Source organism: Mustela nivalis (genome assembly GCF_964662115.1).
Source record: "Mustela nivalis genome assembly, chromosome: 9".
NCBI lineage: Eukaryota > Metazoa > Chordata > Mammalia > Carnivora > Mustelidae > Mustela > Mustela nivalis.
Genome location: NC_139028.1, coordinates 62,800,554 through 62,816,945, shown reverse-complemented (window position 1 = coordinate 62,816,945; position 16,392 = coordinate 62,800,554). Strand labels below are relative to the sequence as shown.

General features: G+C 36.7%; 1 protein-coding gene across 2 annotated transcripts in view; it reads left to right on the top strand.

The window, feature by feature from the left end:
• The window catches only part of PPME1 (protein phosphatase methylesterase 1), a 64,988-nt gene that overhangs the window by 1,803 nt on the left and 46,793 nt on the right, over positions 1 to 16,392 (top strand). The window contains exon 2 of one of the 2 annotated variants that reach the window (XM_082749762.1): positions 15,957 to 16,050. The exons of the other annotated variant lie outside the window; for it this stretch is intronic. The gene's annotated coding sequence lies outside the window, so the exon portion shown is untranslated. The remainder of the gene's footprint in view (positions 1 to 15,956; positions 16,051 to 16,392) is intronic. 2 annotated transcript variants of the gene reach the window in all.

Sequence of the window (16,392 nt, the reverse complement as noted above, 5' to 3'; positions counted from 1 at the left end):
CGTATGAGGTAGTTAAAAGGGTGTGTTTGGAATTCTGGAGATGGGTTGATATACTTGGAATAAAGACAAGAAGTACTATGTACAAAACTGATGAAAAAGGAGATAAGGACAAGAGATGCAGTACTATGAAAGAAGGTCCTTAGAATAAAGAGAAAGAAGAATCCCATAAATTAAAACAGTAGGGTAGAAAGGTGGTGAGAATTGAGGGGGCTAGGTTTGAAAAAAACCATGGGAGGAAATTAAGGATTGGAGACCTATGACACACAGTAGAAAGGTGAGAAAATCTTAACAGAAGATAGGTGCTGGATGCACAACAAAAAGAAATAGTAGAAGGCCTCATACAAGGTGTAAAATGGAGATTGTTTTGGCTTTAGATGACAGAAAGGTAAGACTGTAACAGGAATGAGAAGGATCTGGAAACTGATCCATGATAGATTATTTGGGAAAATTAACCTGGAGTATAAAAATAAATGTACCATTTATTATTGGTATGTTTCTTAATTGCTGCCTTTCTTAAACTAAAATTTGGTCCTTTAGTATACCAGCACTCTTCTGTAAAAATATATAAATATAAAAATATTAACTTTTTAATAACTGTATATGCTACAGCTTAGTTTAGAGCTCAGCTTCCCTGTTTGTTGAAACAAGTTCTCTGATGATAAGAACTGAAAAGAAAAATACTAAGAGAAAATGAATAAAAAATCTGCTTATTAGAAGATTGTATGACTGTTGCTAACTTACCCTCTTAAACAGATGCTTTGGTCTTCTTTGTTAACTGCTTATCCTAGAAAATAAAGCTCCTCAGGGAAATCCTTCTTTATAATATTGTGAAGAGAAGAGCTATGTTGGTGAATTTTATTAAAGTGGCTTGTTTTCATAGATTTTTCTTTTCTGTTTCTTTATTGGAACATTGGCAGGCCTCAGCTGAATCTAAAGTTAGTGGTAATACAGACTCTCTCCCTGCCCTAGAAAGAGAGCTTTCATTTGAAATGATCTCATGGCACTATGGTAAGAAAACCATTCAGAGAATTCTGTATTCTCTAAGGTAAAAACTGAAAGGCAGGGGACAATATTTTTTGTTAATAAATAAGAAAACAAACTCAGGGTGCCTGGGTGGTGCAGTTGGTTAAGTGTCCAACTCTTGGTTTCAGCTCAGGTTGTGATTTCAGGGTCCTAGATGGAGCCCCAAGTTGGGCTCCACGCTCATTGTGGAGTCTACTTGAGATTCTCTTTCCCTCTACCCCTTTTGTTTGTTTGCACTCTCTCTCTAAAATAAATAAGTCTTTAAAGAAAAAAAAGAAAGAAAGATCAAGTCTTCTTCATACTAAGGCAGTAGAACATTAATGGTAGGGCCGCTAACAACTAAGACTTGAGTCTCTGAGACCCGTTATGTTTTTTGGATTCATAGTTGTTATCCTGGCCATACTTAATTTTGAGTCATGCATCTTATTTCTTTCCAAATACACTAACATTCAGCCTTTTGCTTTTGCTGAGTCTTGATTTATGAAGTCTCACTTTAACCAATTTTAAAGCATCCTTCTTTATTTCTTCTTCTGTTCATTCATTTCATTTTTCTTATCTATGTATCTTTTTCCATTCTCCCATCTATCTCTTACTTCAAGTTGGACCTGTTCCTTTCACAATCTCTTACATGACTTACTCTTTCAACTCTTTCAATTCATAATCTCTGGCCTTTTAATTTCACTAAGCCTTATTTAAATGTGTTTGCATATTCAGGGTGGTATTGAGTGTATGATTTTTCTTGAGTTTCCATAATTCAGTTTTTCAAATTAGACTTAAGTAATTCCAGAATATTTCTAGATAATGTAGTAATAACAATTACTTTCTTTTTCCAGGTAGGTTACTTTGTGCCAGTCATTGTGGTAATAGCTTTATTATGTATGTTACTTAATTTAATCTGCCTTGGAAGGTAGATATTTCTCTGCATTTATTAGTAAGGAAATTCAGACTTGAGATTAAAGGTCACCCAACTAATATGTGGCAGAACCAGGATTAAATTTATGTTTAGTCTCAAAACACTACACTTGTGTTTTGGGTAAGGCCTGAAATCCTGGTTTCACTATTCCTTGATAGAATCCAGTAGATGATGTCAAAAACAGTGATTTTGACCTTTTTTTATTATAGATTTTGGAGCTGCTTTGGTTTGTGATTCCTACTTGTAACTGGTATCTTAATCTGTTAGCGTTGCAGTAACAAAACACCATAGATTGGGTGGCTTGTAAACAACAGAAATGTTATTTCTCACATTTCTGGAGGCTGGGAAATCCAAGATCAAGCTGCTGAAAGATTCCGTGTCCAGTGGGGACCACATGCTGGTTCATAGATGGCAGTCTTCTTGATCTGTCCTCACATGGCAGAAGGAGGAAGGAAGCTCTGTGGCATCTGTTTTCTAAGGGCACTCACTAATCCCAGTCTTGAAGGTTATACTCTCATGATCTCATCACCTCCCAAGGCCCCACTTCCAAATACCATGACATTAAACGTTAAGATTTATCAAGAATTTGGAGTTGGAGGGGTGGGATGGAGGATCACAACCATTTAGTCTACAGCACCTGAGTGTGCTTGAGAGGAGTATGTTTTGAAAATCACTGCTTTAGTACATGTTACCATTAGAGAGACTATAGAGATTTTTAAAACCTTTCATTTTCACCATGTTTTTGGTTTATCAATAGTACTACATTTTGTAATCCCTTAACATTTCTACAGTACTTTAACTGGAAGATATATTAGTGACTTTCTATATTATTTTATGAGATACATTAAGGCAGGGATTAATATTTTCTCTTAATGAGAAAATGAAAATGTTCTTTGACTTGCCTAAAAACACAGAATCATCAAATGGCAGAAACAGGATTCAAACCCAGACTTCAGATTTTTAGTCCATGGTTGCTCTTGTAATATCTTGGTGTAGAAATTGTTGTTTAAAGTGATATAGATCTTTTAAAAAAATGATGATAAAGATCTGAGTTTGAAGTCCAGCTTGTGTATTTACTTTGGTCAAGTCATTTAACCTCACATAGTCTTTGTTTTCTTTTAATTTCTGCTTTCTTTAGAGTTCTGTGAGAATGAAATAATACATGCAAAGCACTTAATGCTTCCTGACACACAAGCTCTTAAGGAATGACAACTGATGAATTATTTTATATTGAGAATGGTGAAAAAGACTTATTCTTTATAAGGTAGAAGCTCTCCTTTCAATTTCTTAAAATGTCAGCTTTTTCCCTGTAAGCTGTATATTACTCATATCTGATTAGGTAGTCCTTCATTCAATGTCTTAAATTTATAATGGATATCAGGCCTCTTAGGAAGCCTTTAAGGAGCTATTCAACAAATGGAGAAATAAAGGACAAAGTGAAGTGACTTGCTCAAGCTCATATATTGAGTTACAAATCCTAGCATCTCTGTTTTTGTTGCTTATTATGTTTTTAAATATTAAAGTTGTTATTAAAATCAGTAAATTTATTGGTAAACTTATTAGGTTTTTAAAAATTAAATTTCACATACCATAGAATTTACCCTTTCAGAGTATATGGTTCGATGGTTTTTAGTACATTTATGGTTGTACAGTCATTGTCACTAATTTTAGGATATTCTCATTATCTCATAAAGAAACTACTTACCTGCTAGCAGTTATTTCTCCCTCCCCCGTCCCCTGGGAACCACTAATCTATTTTCTGACTTCAAAGATTTGCCTGTTCTGAAGATTTCATGTAAATGAAATCATGCAGTAGGTGGCCTTTTGTGATTGGCTTCTTTCATTTAATACAATGTTTTCAGGATTCATCCATGTTGTATCATGTTATCAGTACATCATACCTTTTTATTACTGAATGACATTCCATTGTGTAGATATGTCACATTTTAATTAACTTGTTTATCAGTTGCTGAACACTTGGGTTGTTTCCATTTTTTTGCTTTTATAAATACTGCTATAAACATTCACATACAAATCTTTCTGTGGAAATATATTTGGATTTCCCTTGGGTAAATACCTAAGAATGGAATTGCTGGGTCATATGGTGAATTATATATAGTTTTTTAAGAAATTTGCCAAACTGTTTTCCAAAGTTGCTCTTTGAAGCTCTGTGTATTCAGGATATTTCTTCTTTATAAATCTTAAAAATATTTTTCCAACTTGATTTTCTACTTTGCTTACAATATATTTTGCTATGTAAAATGTTTTGTTTTTATTTATTCTTTTTTTCTTTTTTTTAAGAGAGGGTTTTGGGGTGGGGCAGAGGGAGAGGGAGAGAGAATCCTAAGCAGGTTTCGTGCCCAGTGCAGGGCCCAACAAGGGACTTGATCTTAACGACCCTGAGATTATGATCTGAGCTGAAATCAAGAGTCAGATGCTTAACTGACTGAAATACCCAGGCACACCAAAAGTTTTGGTTTTAGATCTTAACGTACTCAAATTTAATGTATGTTGCTTCTGGATTTTGAATTGCAGAAAGACATTTACTTCTCCCAGGTTATAAAGGAATTCATGTATTTTTTTCCCCAGGAACTGTATGGTTCCTCTTTTTTTTTTTTAAAGATTTTATTTATTTATTTGACAGAGATCACAAGTAGGGAGAGAGGCAGGCAGAGAGAGAAGGAAGAAGCAGGCTCTCCAAAGAGTAGAGAGCCCGATGCAGGGCTCCATCCCAGGACCCTGGGATCATGACCTGGGTCCTGGGATCATGACCTGAGCCAAAGGCAGAGGCCTTAACCCACTGAGCCATCCAGGCGCCCCTATGGTTCCTTTTTCTAAACACCTGTTTTAAGTTTATCTTGATGTGCAAAGTGAGGAACCAATTCAGTTTTGTCTTTGCCCACAGATTATCCAATTGTTGTAACAGCATTTATTAAAAAGTCTTTTTCCCATTATATGAGTTTTACCTCAATAAAAATTAGTCTTTTCCCCTGGATTAAAATGATCTCAGGGTCCTGGGATCAAGCCCCAAGTTGGGCTCTCTGCTCAACGGAGAGTCTGCTTTTTCCTCTCCCTCCACCTCTCCCCCCTGCTCCTGCACTCTCTCTCTCTCTCTCTCTCAAATAAATGAAATTGTTTTTAAAACATGATGCCTTGGGACACCTCAGTCAGTTAAGCATCTACCTTCAGCTCAGGTCGTGATCCCAAGGTCCTGGGATCAAGCCCTGCATCGGGCTCCCTGCGCAGTGGGGAGTCTTCTTCTCCCTCTCTGCCCTTCTCTTCATGCTTGTGCGCACTCACTCTCTCTCTCAAGTAAATAAGTAAAATCTTTTTTAAAAAATGATGCCTTTATCATGTACCAAATTTTCACATAGATTTGGATCTGTGTAGTTTCTTTTCCCATTGGCCTGCCTACTTACTGATGTGCCACTACTACACTTTAATTACAGAGGCATTTTATTTTATTTTTTAAGATTTTATTTATTTATTTGACAGAGAGAGATGGCAAGAGAGGGTACACAAGCAGAGGGAGTGGGAGAAACAGGCTCTCCACTGAGCAGGGAACCTGTTACGGGGCTAGATCCCTGGATCCTGGGGTCATGACCTGAGCCAAAGGCAGACGCCTTACCGATTGATCCACCAAGGCGCCCCTACAGAGGCATTTTAAATATGTTTTAGTAGGTGGTAGAGTCTTTTTTAAGATTTTACTGGTTATTTGTTTATTCTTACAAATAAACTTTTTTTTTTTTAAATATGTTTGACATACAATGTTATGTTTGTTTCAGGTGTAAAACATAGTGATTCCACAAGTCTATACTTTATCCTGTGCTAACCACAAGTGCAGCTACCATCAATCACCATCCAATGCTATTGCAATACCATTGCCTATATTCCCTATGCTATACCTCTTACTCCCTGTGACATATCCATTCTGTTAACTGGAAGCCTGTATCTCCCCATTCCTCACCCCCGTTTTTGCCCATTCCCCCATTCCCCTCTTCCAGCAACCATCAGTTTGTTCTCTGTATTCATGAGTCTTTTTCTGCTTCTTGTTTGTTAATTCATTTGTTTTATTTTTTAGTTTCCACCTATAAGTGAAATCATGTGGTATTTGTCTCTCTGTCTTATTTATTTCACTTAGCATAATACGCTCTAGGTCCAATCATGTTGTTAGCAAATGGCAAGATCACATTCTTTTTATGGCTGAAAATATACAAATAAACTTTATAATCAAACTAGTACCAGAAAAAAAGTACTAACAGTATTTTTATTGGGATTACATTAAATATCTAAGTTAACTTAGAATAAACATTTTTATGATGTTGAGTCTTTTTTGAGGATGTGTATGAATCCTTTTTGAAGGAAAAATATTTCAGATGCCTAGTATTGGCCTAAGTTATATTTAATGTAGTATCACTTAATTATGTACACTATAAAACTAAGGGATAAATTCTTTTTTTTTTTTAAAAGATTTATTTATTTATTTATTTGACAGACAGAGATCACAAGTAGGCAGAGAGGCAGGCAGAGAGAGAGGAGGAAGCAGGCTCCCTGCTGAGCAGAGAGCCCAATGTGGGACTCTATCCCAGGACCCTGAGATCATGACCTGAGCCGAAGGCAGCGGCTTAACCCACTGAGCCACCCAGGCGCCCCGGGATAAATTCTTTATGTATAAGTAAACATATTATTCTTATATAATTAAAAAACTCAATAGATATACTATTTAAGTGCAGTTAGACCTACAAAACTCTCCAAATTCAAATTAGCAGTATTACATTAATGTGAAATAATTGTATTTGCTGTTAACAACTTACTGAGCTTTAAGATTTTATTTACTCATTTGACAGGCAGAGATCACAGGTAGGCAGAGAGGCAGGCAGAGAGAAAGGAAGGGAAGCAGGCTCCCCGCTGAGCAGAGAGTCCGATGTGGGGCTCGATCCCAGGACCCTGAGATCATGACCTGAACCGAAGGCAGAAGCCCAACCCACTGAGCCACCCAGGCGCCCCCTTACTGTGCTTTAAACCAAAAGGAAATAGGAAATTCCAGAGTTGATTTAGTCATTCAACTATATTAAGGACCCTGTGCATCCTTAATTTTGCCATCCTTAGGAATGTTGGATTTTCCTTTTCTTGCTTATCACCTTTTGGTTGTGAGATGGCTGCTGCAACTTAACTTTCATCTTACCTTTATTCCATCTTTCCAAATAAAAAGGAAGGAACAGAAGAAAAGGCCTTTTGCTAGCTAAGCTTGTCTTTTTTTCATCCCCCCCCCCTTTTTTTTCTTTTCTTTGTTTTCTGGAAAGGTAAATTTCCCAGCCAGTTTTTCCCTTAATTTTCATTGTCCAGAACTGGTTTACATGTGCATCCTAAGACCAATCACTGGCAGTAGGGAATGAAATTACTATGACTGGTTTAGACCGATTCTCATTAATTCTCTTGGGGTGGAGGAAAGATAACCAAATATCTCTACTAAAACAATCTGGAATTCTGCTAGCAAATAGAGAGTGGTGAGAAATGAAGGTATGTCTAGAGTAGACAGTATAGGACATGTATTCCAAGCCCTGATGTTAGCAAATGGGGGGGGAGACTTATCTTTTGACTGCACATTCTCCACTGTTTTCACTGCAGCACAGATATAGAAAGTAATAGATCTCTTTCTCTCCCCCTTTTCTCCCTTTCCACCTTGTGCCAGGGTTGAGCCCCTTGATCTGAGCACTTCTGAGTAAATATCCCTTTTTCCATGGTTGCTAGACTTATTACTAGCAAATCTGTTGTTTCTTAGTGTCTGCAAAATTGGATAATTGGTTTGTTTTTAAATGTCACCCTCCTTTATGTGTTGCTTGATGTCAGATTTGAGAAAACACTTCTGGTTGGCTAGGAAAAATTTATTCCTTAATGTCATAAATTAGTTTTTTTTTTCTTTTAGAGAAGAAAGTTAATTAGTAGTGCTATTTAAGGAGTGGTCCAACTATATGCCACACTTAGCTGTTCTTCAAAATATAGTTTTGCCAATCCGTCCCAAGCACATACTACTAATAAATTTTGATAATTGAATGAGAGGGTATGCTGAGGGGTTGCCTGGATGGCACAGTTGATTAAGTGTCTGACTCTTGGTTTTGGCTCAGGTCCTGATCTCAGAATCGTGAGATCAAGCCCTACATTGGGCTCCACGCTCATTACAGAGTCTGCTTAAACACTCTCTCCCGCTCTCCTCTGCCCCACCACTCCACTCTTGCACACACATATGCCAAAAAAAAAAAAAAAAAAAAAAAAGAAAGAAAAGAAAAGAAGGAAGTTGTGTTGAAGAATCCAGTCATCCAAATCATAGGAGAGGGCTGAAGTTGTTTACTGTCACTCCTTTTCCACCATGCATCTATGTGTGTTCTTTGCTTTGGACTTTTTCTTGGTTTAAGTGGAAATCCTGTCTTTGTTGCTAATAAGCCTTGTGGCTCTGGTCAATTTATCTTTCCTTCTCTCGGGGACTCACTATGATGGTGTAATAGAAAGAGCACTTTGGAACCAGACATATACTTGAATTTAATTCCAAGTTCCAGTGGTACTGAAAGTGGCTCTGGGCAAATCATTTTACATTTGAGTCTGTATTTCCTTGTCTTTAAAATGGGGAAACTTGGGCACCTGGGTGGCTCAGTGGGTTAAGCCTCTGCCTTCAGCTCAGGTCATGATCCCAGGGGTCTGGGATCGAGTCCCGCATCGGGCTCTCTGCTAAGCGGGGAGCCTGCTTCTCCTCATCTCTCTCTGTCAAATAAATAAATTAAAAATAAATAAATAAATAGGAAAACGTTTCTTGCAGAACTGAAAAATCTGTTTGACACATAATAGGCAGTTAATTAATTGTCCCCTTCCATAACACAAGATTTAGGTTAGATGATCTCTAATAATCTGATCCAGTATGTAGTTTTTAGAATCTTCACTCTGCTGCTTTAATAGCATGCCCTTATCACTAGTAATAAACACTCTAAACTACCACAACCCAGACAGCCATCTGGTTGCCTTCTTTCCATTCCCTTCAAAGTGTTCCTAATGAGGACTTTCTTTCTTTTTTTCTTTTTCTTTTTCTTTTTTTTTAGCGCTGATGCCTTGATTTAAATAGCTCGCTGCAATTAAACTTCAGTATTTTGCCTCCACTGCAAGACTCCTAGACTAGAGAATTTGTGGCAACAGTGACTAGGACTGCTACTGTGCAGCTCATGACTCATTCATAACTCTCTTAACAGATTTAAGCAGCCTAGTCAATGTTGAGGTTATTATGCCTATTTAGACTTGAGACATTCACTTCAAAACATACAATTTTTCTTATTCCTTGTTCTCTAAATATGCAGGGAGAAATTTTCCTCCCTTCCTCCTCTTCTGCCCTACCCTTCCTTCTTCCCTGAGCAGTTAATGATATAATAATCCTGGTAGGTATCATCACATAGTAGGCAACAGCACAGCTATCCCCATAGCCTTCTGTAGTTTAACCCTTCTCTTTCTGACTTGTAATTTTTGCTTGACGGTCTACTCTTCAAGATGATGAACTTCTTAAGGGTAAAAGTTCTATCTTAATTTCCCTGGTTTCAAGCATGCTGGCTACTAAGTGCTGACCTATCCTAGACATATTTGGCCTCATTTTGCAAGAACAATCTTTTTTCTTCACCAGTTCCATGAAGATGGCATAACTAAACTTGTATTCTCTTTCTTCTGAAAGCTGTTTCACTTCATGAAATAATGAAATCTATACTTTATTTCAACACCAGCACTTAGGCAAAGTGTGTTGTGAGTGCTTCCAAATACCTTGTCTTAATTTGAATTGAACATACTCATATGGTTGTAGCTCATGTCTACAATTAGTCTCTCTCTCTCTTTTTTTTAAAGATTTTATGCATTTATGTGTCAGAGAGAGAGAGCACAAGCAAGGGAAGCAGCAGGCAGAGGGAGAAACAGGCTCCTGCCGAGTAAGAAGCCCAATGTGGGACTGGATCCCAGGCCTCTGGGAGCCTGATCCGAAATGAAGGCAGACATCTAACTGACCGAGCCAGGCAGGCATCCCCAATTAGTCTGTTATATGTAAAGGTTTATGCCTGGTTTTGATTTTATTTTATAGCAGTTTATCTCTTCTTTTGTGATTCCCCAAACCTCTTATTACTATAAGAGAACAAATGTCAATTAGCAATTATTTTTGGAAGGACCTGCATTTTATAGGATTGGGTTTTTCTGCCCTTGCTTGGTTTATCCCCTGTTCTCTAAGGGTGAAGACTATTTTCCAAGGAGATGATACCTATACATTGGTAACTCTAACAAGTGTAGGGATCAGAGCAGGCAGTCTACTGTTAAAAGCTCTCCATAAAAGCTCAACATTCATGTTCCAGGCAATGGCAGTTCCCTAAATGTTTCTTGGCACCTACTAGCTTATTAACTAACTTACTAACTGCCAAGTTTATTGTACTTGCAATGCCTCCCATTTCACTTTTCTACAAAACCCATGAAGCTCTTTCAGACTATTCTAGCTCATTCACTTGTTCTATCCCTCCTCTGAGCTCTATTACACTTTTTGTCATTTCCACTCACTTATCAATTATTGTGCATTACTACTTGGTATCGCATTTTTAAAAATGTTATATTAAATAAATCTATCAATTTTTATGGTACTTTGGCAATTACCATAATTATCCTAATTTATATTTTATGGAAATTTTTTAAAGTTACCCCTAAAATGGAAGGTCTGGAGTGCAGGAGCCTTTGTTTTCATTTCTTTGCATTTCTATAGTAGCATAGTTCATGTTTTTGTCAGTTTTCACTTAATGGACATGTGGCACACAACATTCATTTAAAATGAGATCCTAAATCTTTTCCATTCATCCTGAAGTAGATCTTTCCATTTTCTGTCCTTTTGTAAGACCTATCATTTATACTAGAGGTTGGCAAACTTTCCTGTAAAGGGCCAGATAGTAACCATTTCATGGTTTGCAGTACAGTTTCTATAACAGCTCCTCAACTCTGCTGAGTATGGTGAAAGCAGCCATGGACAATTTGTAATTGAATGTGATTGTGTTCTAACAATATTTTTTCTGTGGACACTGAAATTTGAATTTCATGTAATTTTCTCTTGTTATTATATATTATTCTTTTTTCTTTACTCCCAGCTTTTAAAAATGTAAAGACCATTCTCAGCTCCTGAGCCATACAAAACAGGCAATGGCTGGATTTGCCCATAGGCTATAGTTTGCCCACCCTGTATCAATACTATTTATTTTGTACTTCTTCTGTAGGAGAAAGAATATAGGTTTTAAATCAATAAACTAGGATTCCCTTTCTGGCATACTGCATACTACTAAAGTAGTATAAGCTTGACTTTTATTTTCTTAAAATGTGAGTAATACTAAATATAACATTGTATGTTAATTATACTTCAATAAAAACTTTTTTAAGATTTTAATATGGGTACTACTAACCTCATTTGTTTTTGAGAAGAGGTACTGTATATGTAGAATCATTATTTAAGTTATGAAACTGGGTAAAGGAAACCTATTTACTATAATTCATGGATTCTAAGATACATTTCTTTTTGTATTTAAAATGATAGTGTCTTGGGGCACCTGGGTGGCTCAGTGGGTTAAGCCGCTGCCTTCAGCTCAGGTCATGATCTCAGGGTCCTGGGATCGAGGCCCGCATCGGGCTCTCTGCTCAGCGGGGAGCCTGCTTCCCTCTCTCTCTCTCTGCCTGCCTCTCTGTCTACTTGTGATCTCTCTCTGTCAAATAAATAAAAATCTTTAAAAATAAAATAAAATAAAATAAAATGATAGTGTCTTAACAATTGCTGTTGGTTAAGTAACAGCCCTCTCTTGGTTCTCCCTGCTTGTTTGAGCAAACACCAAAACCAGCATCAAATCTTGCAAAGTAGGTGTTGGTAGCTTGGAAGAAATTCCTGGAGACAAAAGTGGAGCACCCTCTTAACCACTGAAAACTGAATGGTTATGAGAAGTAGTGGGTATTCAATCAGATGAATTAAGCATTATTCCTAAAGTTAGAGTAAAAAAATAATATAGCTCTCCATATAATGGTAAAGTCAGCATATGAGCTGGTGTTTATAGTTTTAGGAAACATTCCATCACCAATGTTCTTGTGAGGCACAGAGGACTATATTAGTCAAAGTTACTCAAAAGAGAATAGAATTCTCGGTATGAAGACATTGATTAAAAATACTTTTATTTTGCTCTTATTTTCCTTTATTTATAGCCATAACTGATATATGTTGAATCAATATAAGTATTAAAGAGCTTTTTAAGAAATTCAAAATGAATTCCAAGTGGTCAAGTGTGTCTTTAATTGGTAGCTTTTTTCTTAGTGGTATGTAAAATTATAGTTTATCTTTTTTTTTTCATCTTATTTTTGACATTGCTGTATATATACAGTATTTTATCTGTTCTTCTAACAACTCCATTGTAATCTACTTGTTTAGTCTTCCCTAATTTAATTGTAAACTCCTGTGTTTTATTTACTTGCCCCAAAGTGGGTAGCATATAGGAGCTCAGTAAACATTTGATGAATGAATGAATGATGCTCTAATACAGTGGACAGATGGTGTTGTTTCCAATAGTTTAAAATTGTCCACCCTGAACTGAGTAGGGAAGGAAGTCATAGATTTGTGGAATATAGAAATGAGATTTTTAAAATGTAATTATTCACAGTGTGCAAAAATAAACTTGTGGCCTCTTTTTATTCTTCTGTGGTTTCACATTTATATTCTTCTATTTTTATTCTATTAAGAAAATATAACTCAGATTATTAGGAGGATTAAATTTAGGTAATGCTTGTAAAGTGCCTAGCACAAATACATTAATGGTTTGTTTCGTTTAATCCTTCCCACCCCTTTTTAATTAAATCAGTTTTTCCTTAAGCATAAGAACCATGGTTCAAGTTACAGTAAAGTCACTTCAAATTCACTTTTCTGTGTTAATCACTTGAACTACATTGTTATTAGCTGAATTTCATCACAAATAGCATTTTATTATGTTGTATGGCTAAGTAGTCTTGGGGGTAGAACTACCCAGAGAATTTACTAATGTTTCAGAATTACTAATATTTCATAATATTTACTAATATTTCAGAATTTACTAATATTTCAGGGAAAATGTGCTTCATTTTTCCCAACCACTACTTCACAGACCTTTGGAGTAGAAACCCATTTTTAAGTTGTAGAATCTTTTTTTTTTAAAGATTTTATTTATTTATTTGACAGACAGATATCACAAGTAGGCAGAGAGGCAGGCAGAGAGAGATAGGAGGAAGCAGGCTCCCTACAGAGCAGAAAGCCCGACGTGGGGCTCGATCCCAGGACCCTAGGATTATGACCTGAGCTGAAGGCAGAGGCTTTAACCCACTGAGCCACCCAGGCGCCCCTAAGTTGTAGAATCTTTATACTAACATTTTTCTCACAGAGTTTCGGGAAGTTTTATTTGGTAATTAGAGAAATTACTTTCCCAATCTAGGTCGATATTTAATAAGGATAGTACTTCAGATTTGTATAACATTTAAGAAAATCTTCCACACTGGACATTATCACTGTGAATCCTTCCCTGACCTGATTCCGTTCTCATCAGTGTTCCAAACAAGATTGTATGTGCCATCTATGAGTTTTCGTGGCATGCTAGGCGTATTTCTGCCCTAGCTTTAGTATACAGTGACTGTTTACTTACCTATTTTTTTCCCAGGCATGAGCATTTTGAGGGCAAGAACCAAGTTTTGTTCATCAGTAGGAACTTTCGGCCTGCTGATTTCCCAAATGCCCAGGAAGTATATCAGGGCCCATCATAAAGGGCATACTCAAAAATTGAGTTGGAATTAACTTTGTTGATTATACAAGCAAATCATAACTGGAAAGAGGCTCTAGAATAATTGCCCTAAACATATTTGAAATGAAATATATTATGAAATATGTCTTATATTCTACATTATTATGACATTCAGGTGAGTCTGAGAAGAGAATTATATGGTGGTTGGCTCTGAACTGTATACTTATTAGAGGCTTCTATATGGACTTTATTGGCTTGGAAACTCTGACTCCAGACCCGCTTGCTTTCTTCCTGTTGTGGTACTGTCCACAGAATAGTAGCTTACATAATTCTGATCCCTGAGTACAGATACAAACATTGATTATAAGAGTAAGCAGCTACAATTAGCCCTTGTAAAGCATCAAAAAAAAAGCCCTGTACTCTTTCTTGCTTTCATTACTGATATCTCAGTGATTTTGTTTTATTTGAGGCCAGATCACTGTACTAAATTTTTAATATCTTTTTTCTCTTTACTTTTAGGGTTTTGGAAAAATAAGTTATTAATTAGGTTAGGTAAGTGGCAGAAATAAAATAGAGACATTTTTCTAAACCTAAATAAAGCAGAATTCTTTTATTATTGGAGGTATAAGATTACAGTAGTTCTTCCAGTGCTGCAGCAGTCTGTCTTCATCCATCCATTTTAAATGTATAGTTTTGCATGATCTGACTCAGCAGGTTGGAAGTTCCCATGGATTAAGTACCCTATTTGAAAGTGGTCTTAAGTGAGATAAGCTTTCATTCATTTGCTTGAAACCACATCATATATGGAGCCATAAGTATCCTGTCCTATCTAATGCAGGCTGTTGTGGTAAATGGTACTATTTTCATTTTTGGATTCCATGATGCCCAATTAACAACATTTACCAATGGCTAACAAAGAAAACTAATAGGAATAGAATCTAGGATTTCAATCCCATGGTAAATCAGTATTTGTTAACCCAGAGTTCTTTAAAATGGCCTCTTATGCTCTCTCTTTGTGAATGGCATCACAGAAACTTGAGAGTTTTTGATTCTTCCTTCTCGCTCCATCTTCCTGCTCTGTCCCATGGCCTCTACATTTATAACCTTGACTTTTTCTTTAGTCTCCCTGGTACTCAGGCTTGCTACGAAGGTCCTCTGCCAGTCACTATCCCTACAGCAAGAACTAATCCTCTATCACCTCTTCCTAGGGATTTATTTGTGCATGCTCATTGCTAGCTTGGGTGATTTCAAGAATAGAGAACCTAGTATTATTTTGAAGGTAGTATTGAAAACTGATATAGAGGTAACCCTGAGAATAAGATTTTAGCTCAGCTGCTTTCTGTGTCTTGGATGAGTTACTTAACCTCCCTTGGCTTTAGTTTTCTCATTTGCAAAATAGGAATAGCTACCCCAGAGAGGAGTTGTGGAAATTAATCCATTCATTCTCTTATCAAACCCTATTAATTTATGTTAGAGTGATTTGGAAAAAGGAATAATACCACAGGACAAAATAGAGGAGAGAATATAGATAGGCTACCAAGATTTAGGAAGATAGCAAGTTGACTGTTAGCGGAGAAGAGCAAACTGAAAACTACCCACAGAAGGAAAATGAAAGTACAGGCTAATCCATATCATAACCCCATACAGGCTCAGGAATTGTAGGAGCTAAGTATCTTTGAAAGGGGGCTAAAACAGGAATATTGATTGAAAATCTGTATAAAGCACCTTTAAAGTCCCAGATCTCCTTTCCCTCAGTGTGATGGTTAACTTCTAGAGAAACTGGACCAGAGTGTCTCTGGACTCAGAGACAATATGGCAACAAAGGTAAAGCAATAGGATGAGAGCAGGGATTAAGTAAAGGTATACCTTCTGTCTTCTAGACACGCTCAGGCTTGCTCCCTTACCTTCAGGTCTTTGCTTAAAGGTGCCTTTCCTAACCCCTTGATTTAAAACTATAGCCCTTCCTAACCTGACATTCATTGTCCACCGCCCCGCCTTTATTTTTTTATCCATGACACCACTACCTGACAAATTTTTACTTAAGTCTCCTTCTGTTGAAGTGCAAACACCAGAATAGTAGGAGGTTTTGTCTGTTTTGTTCAGACAAAAGGTATCCCCAGTCCCTAAAATAGTATCTTATACGTGCTCAGTGAATGTTGGTTGAATGAATAAACAAATGAGACTATTCAGATCTTTTCCCAGAAGGCTAACAGTTAGTCTTATGTCCCCAGGCAGGAGATTGGAGGATTTCTTTCCGGACAAATGACTGGCCTGAGAAAAGACATGCAGACTCTGATGTTTGGGGAAGAGTCCCCCATTTAAAAGGTTAGATCTCTACTTATTAACTGTATGTCATATTTATTAGTCAGCAAGCTCTATTCTCTCATAGAATCACCAGATATCCAGGGAAAGCCTCCAACACAAAAGACAGGTGCAAAGACAAAATGAGAAAAAGAAATAATAATGCATAGAACAAAATAAAATCCTAAAAAAATCTAGTATCTCTTGTCAGAGAGACAAGAGACAATATGGCATCTATGAAACAAGAATAGAGTGCTCTTTAAAAAAGAGGGGAGGGGACCTCTTTTCAGAGAACAAGAAATAGCTCTTGGGAATGAAAATATGTATAGTAGATATAAATTCAATAGAAGAGAAAATTTAAGGAAT